Below are 6,145 nucleotides of genomic sequence, written 5' to 3'. Positions count from 1 at the left end.
ACCTTTCTCTGAGCTTTTCCTTGTGACTCACCCACCATGTATCACCTCTTCCTCTGTGGTGTTTTTGCCATTTAGATCCCTTGCATGTGGACAGTTATCCTGAGTCTCTAGTCAGTCTTAATAGTTAGGAAATGTTTAAGCCTGTAGCACTAATAAATCAACTCAAGGTATAATTAGAGGCTTAACTCTGTGAAGAGAAGATGTAACCCATTTGTTAATAACATCACTTAGGTCTTTTGAAAACATTCCTGCCTAAAATAACTGAGTCAAATTAAGAACTAGCCTTAGACAAAATGTCAAAATAATGGCCTTCGAGGACATTAAGAGCCCAATTTCTCTATTGAAAGTGTAACTAAGAATGCTCTGCAGCTTTCTGCTAGTTATTCCACAGGCAAGTTGACTTTTAGCTTCTCCAAAGTTGATTAAAATTCAGATGAAATATTAATTGATGTGCTAGATGTTTTTATTTAATCCCCACATTATAGTCATCTTATAGAGAACTACACCACAGCTAAGAGATATCAAGTAATGTTTACAATGCCACACAGTAGAAAGTGACAGACTTAGGATATAGAACCTGGTCTTTTGACTCCAAATACTGAGCTCTTAAAATTTCATTCACCTGATTCAGAGATAATAACACTATTACTTAGTAGGCTTGAGTCTCTCCCCCACACCATGAGGCTTTAGCAAAATATCTGCTTCGTATTTTCTGCTGTGTCACAGAGCATATGGGCATTAAGAAAAACACGTTTATGGAGGTATAAGAGCTATGGAATTCATATTCTCCACCTGATAATAATCATGCCTCCTTCCTCCACCTACTTCACATTTACTCCTTTTGTGTTCTTATACATATGGCCACTGTTCCCTTTTATGGACAAGGTACTCTCAAAAGTTTTCCAAAGAGCACTCAGTAGAAAGTGACTAAGTTCAAAATCAAACACAAATCTCCCCAAAGTCCTTCCTTCATTTGTTTAAAGTGAATGAAGGAAGCCCTACTTTGCTTCCTCATTAGAATGGGGGGGAGGGAAGGGAGATAACCAAAGAACAATTGCAACATGTTTTGCAAAGTAAAATATGCTAGTGAACTGATTTTATCAACCGGTTCCAGAGGAATCCTGCACATGATAAACTTTAAGACTCACTAAACCAGTTTTTCTGTTGTGTAATTCCTCCTCCTGTCACCCTCCTAAATATGCAATGTCATCTCTTATGTATTGTAACCTGTTCAGTGATAGCTAGTTCTAATTCTATTGCTATTTGGACAAATTACATTTAAAATTAAAGTTAAGAATTTTTAATAAAAGAACATTCTCTATGATTAAATGAAAATTCAAAAGAGCACGTAACCTGACAAACACTGCCTGAGCTAGGTGGCCAAGGTGATCAACAGTGATAAATCATGGGATTAAATTGGCACTTTATGTCTGAGGTTTTGCTTCTAAAGATTGTTAACTTCCATCTAATGGAGAGAAAAAATATTAGAAAAATCTCTATAGAAGGACATTTTACAAGACAGCTAATATAGATATAGATATAGCCAAAACCAAAATACCTAAGTATTCCTTAAAACTGTCAAGGTCATCGAAAACCAACAAAGTCTAAGAAATTGTCACTGTCAATAGAAGCTTAAGGACACAGGATGACTAAATGTAATGTGACATCCTGGATGATATCCTGGAACAGAAAAAGGACATCAGGTAAAAACTAAGAAAATCTGAGAAAAGCACAGACTTTAATTAAAAAATAAAGTATTGATATTGGTTCATTAATTGTGACAAATATATCATACTAAGGTAAGATGCTAATTGTTGTGGGTTTTGTGGGAAGCTCCATACGCTCCTCATAATTTTTCTATAAATCTAAAACTGTTCTAGAAAATAAAGATTATTAGAAAAATAACCAAAATAAAAGAGCATGTAAATAGGGTTTTGTTTTGAATAAATTCCTTAAAATCTATGTTCTCCTGTTCTCATGTTTTTTTTTTAAATCACAAGCACACAGAATAGCATTTTTAAAAATTCACAGGAAATGCGTTTATCATGGAAGTGTAATAAATTACTTTCCCATCCTGCCATCATAACAGAGATTAAGAAATTCAGGGCTATTTTTATTTAGGTTTAGTATTGATTACGATCTTTAAAAAGTCATTTTTCCATTTGTAAAATAGATAAAATTTTACCTCGTGGGAGGCTTATAAAGTTTAATGCAATGAAATAGATAGTTTATAAAAAGAATTACTTTAGGGCTAACATTATAATATCAGAGCTTTTTAAAATAATCAATTTTCATCCATTTCATCCAGTGACCAGAATATTTGATTTTCCTGTAAATGATGATTCCTATAATGATTTTATTCCTTTGTTGAATTTTCTTCACACAAATCAGCATGCACTTAAACTCTGCTTAAATACCAAGACATGCTGACACAGGCTGGGGACAGAATTGCATAGACAGTGCACACCCTGGCTCCTGCTCAGTTTTTTAAATCCAGGACACAGTGTAACCCAGCAAGTCACTGTTTCATGAATCAGCCCCTCGATGTGAGGGGAAAAGTCTTTGGCAACCTGACTGTGCTGTTTTAAGGTAGGAGAGGTGATTGCCTAGGGAAAAGACATCAAGGCCTCCACATGTACAGACTTGCTCTGCCCAGGATGTGGGGAATTTTACTTTGCTTGGAATCAGCCCGAGAATTCGGAATTAAGCTAACTACAGCTTGCTTTTCTAGTATCCTGAATGCTTTTCATAAGACCCTAGGTACTGGCTCTTTCACTATCCGTGCTTTCTTTGCCTCTGCTCACCATCCCTGAGCCCTTGGAGTTGACACACCATTGCTTGATCTTGTCAGGTAATGTGAAACAGAGTGAGGCAATCAGCTATTCAATTCAGTCACAGGTGTGAGTGTAGAAACAACCCCACATGTAATCAAAAGTCACAAGACAGTAAAGATGACTGCAGGTTCTGAAAAGAGACCTGATTAGGTCTATATCAGAAACGAGGCAGCCAGGGGGTATGGTCATCACTTCTGTGATGTCTGTTGTTCTTATGGTTTGTGCTATCATTGCCTAATTCAAGAGAATCTCACTGGTAGGACCAACAGGAGACAAGCAGTTTCTCTGTGGAACCTGCTGGGTCCAGTCTCTGGCCTAAGGTAATTTCCAACTGCTCCTTTTCTTCCCTCATGTAGGTCCATGGAACTCATGGTGATTAAGACTTATGACTCATGGTAGCTACTGACAAGAATTTTATAGAACATAAATTCACCACATGACTTTAAAGTTGTAAGACTTGAATTCCATAGCTTGCATTCCTTTTCTCTTTAATACTACGCCTACTGCATCTATCCCTAGAGATTCCTGTTTCTTCTCATCTCCAAGATTGGCTGTGAGTGGATCATGTACTCCCTAGTACTTTATTGTTAACTGTATGGACATGCACACCATTTCTGCTTTAGAAGTTTAGATCTAAGTACTATAGGAATGCTGACACCAGAAAAGAATGTAATAAGCATGGAGGAAGTTGTAAAAATTAATAAATTATATAAAAGTCTTCCAGTCATAGTCCCTAGTCTGAGGTTGTGGGATAACACCCTTTGGTTTTTAGTTCTTGTTCATAAGAGTGAAGTTCATAAGAAATAATAAGGAAAAATGTTGATTGGATTCTTATTTGGGGGTAATGTGTATTTTTCAGAAACTTTCAACTGCATGTTACCAAATTTAGTGGGTATTTTCACAGGAATAGGTATTTAAAGAATTACTACCTCACTTAAACATACTGAGGTACTTACATCCCTATCCAGAATTCTTTGAATGCTAAGGAGTTATTAAATTAATTTACTCAAAAAGAAGAATCTGACTTCACATTTTATTTCTATCATTTGACTCATTATAGTAACTAATGAGAATTTTATTGAGTATATATGTGATTCTGAAACAAATGTACAAGGCTCTATGGCCTGGTTTCTAATTTCATTATCATGTTCTACTCAGCAATGTTGCGTGGACTCAATGCTAGTCTAGGATCTTTTCCTTAGTTCTTAGATCCAGAACTTCATCTAACAGAGTTTAGGCTTATGTTCCATAGTCACTAGAAAACTTTATTCATTTACAATGCAAAGTATTTACATTAAGAAATTTTTTTTTCTCCAGATGTTAATCTCAGAAATGAACCAAGGACAAACATAGGCTTAATAACTATGGAGGCAGGGAATAAAGCAAAGAGAATGTTTTCAAGCTGAAACAGCTTGATGAAACTTCCCCTTACAATTATGGCACCACAGACTTTTATCTGCCCAGGAGCCTAAATATTCCTGTCACTGGTCTGGGACACACCAAAACATTCTTACTTTAAAATTCTCATTTTTCTGGATGCCACATGCACCCACACCTTTATATTTCTATATCTTCACCCCCACTGCAACCCTCTTACAACATTTGGACAATGTTTTTTACATTCCAGTTAGCTGACTTCCTATGGGAAAGAAGTATCTACGTACATTAATTACTGTCAGTCCCACAGTAGGACTTGTCTTTTTTCTCTCCTTTCTAAATTTTTTCCTAGCATTTATCTTATTTTGGTCTCTTTTGTATATTACTACAATTGCATATAGCAATAACTCACCACATTTCAAATTCGTTAGCTATCAGTTGAATAGGTACCATAAGCACAAACAAGAGTGGAATGGTATTATAAAATCACAAAGGAGAATCATATAGGATAAACATTCCTTTGTTCCTCATCCTATGTGTGTGAATGGGAGAATTAATATAGGTTGACATAATGGCAGGGATGTTGGAACTTTAATACATAACAGTAAATGAAGGAGTGCAATTGAACAAGCCTATCTTGTGGTCAGTCATTACTGACTTGAAGTTTTAATTCAGTGGACGTTTGTTTTGTTCTAAATACACTGCTTACAAAGCTTTGATGGAATAGCAGGGAAGCACCCAGAGGGGGAAAATAGTATTGTAATTAATATTAATAAACATACTATAATTAATACAGTCTCTGAAGTATTTTTACCTAAATTTTAAAAGGATCCTATGATCAGCAAATGGTGCTGGTATAACTGGATATCCATATGAAAAAGAATAAAGTTGGACCCTTATTTCACACCATGTACAAAAATTAACTAAAAATGGATCATTGACCTAAATCTTTCATGACCTTGGATTAAGCAATGGTTTCTATATGTGACCTTAAAGCGCAAGTGATAAAAAACAGATAAATTGGATTTCATTAAGATTAAAAACTTAATGGTAACTATGTGAGGAGATATGTTATTCTGTTTAATTGTACTAATCATTTCACAGTGTATATGTATACCAAATCATCATGTTGTACACTTAACTATATAGTTTCTATTCTAAAAATACATAAATTACAAGATTAAAAACTTTTTGCTTCAATGGACACCATCAAGAAAGTGAAAAGACAACCCACAGAATGGGAGAAATTGCAAATTATATATATTTAATAAGGAACTTCTACCCAGAATACATAAAGAATTCTTATACCACAACAATGAAAAGGCAACCCAATTTAAAAATAGGCAAAGGATTTGAATAGACATTTCTCCAAAGAAGGTATACAAATGTCCAATAAGCACTTGAAAAAATGAACATCATTAGTCATTAGAGAAATGCAAATCAAAACCATAATGAGACACTCCTTCATACCCACTAGGTTGGCTATAATCAAAATGACAGACAATGACAAGTGCTGGCAAGGTTATGGAAAAACTGGAGTCCTCAGACATTGCCAAAGGTAATGTAAAATGCTACAATGCTTTGGAAACAGTTTGATCTTCAAAAGGTTAAATACAGAGTTACCATATGAGTCAGCAATTCTACTCCTACTGGATCCACTCCTAGTTATATCCCATGAAAAAATGAAAACGTATCCACACAAATTCATAATAACCAAAAAGTGGAAACAATCCAAATGTGCTGATGAATGGACAAACAAAATCCGTGCACCACAAAAAATGGTACAATTTTATATTATTTGACCATAAAATGAAGTATCGATACATATTATAACATGGATGAACCTTGAAAACATTATGGTAAGGGAAAGAAATCAGACACAAAAGACCACATATATGAATTCATTTGCCTGAAATGTGCAGAATAGGCAAATC

This window comes from Callorhinus ursinus, unplaced genomic scaffold (assembly GCF_003265705.2).
Source record: "Callorhinus ursinus isolate GAN/ISIS: 27379988/994484 unplaced genomic scaffold, GSC_fseal_2.0 scaffold12, whole genome shotgun sequence".
NCBI classification, from domain to species: domain Eukaryota; kingdom Metazoa; phylum Chordata; class Mammalia; order Carnivora; family Otariidae; genus Callorhinus; species Callorhinus ursinus.
Note: the sequence above shows the minus strand (reverse complement) of the source record.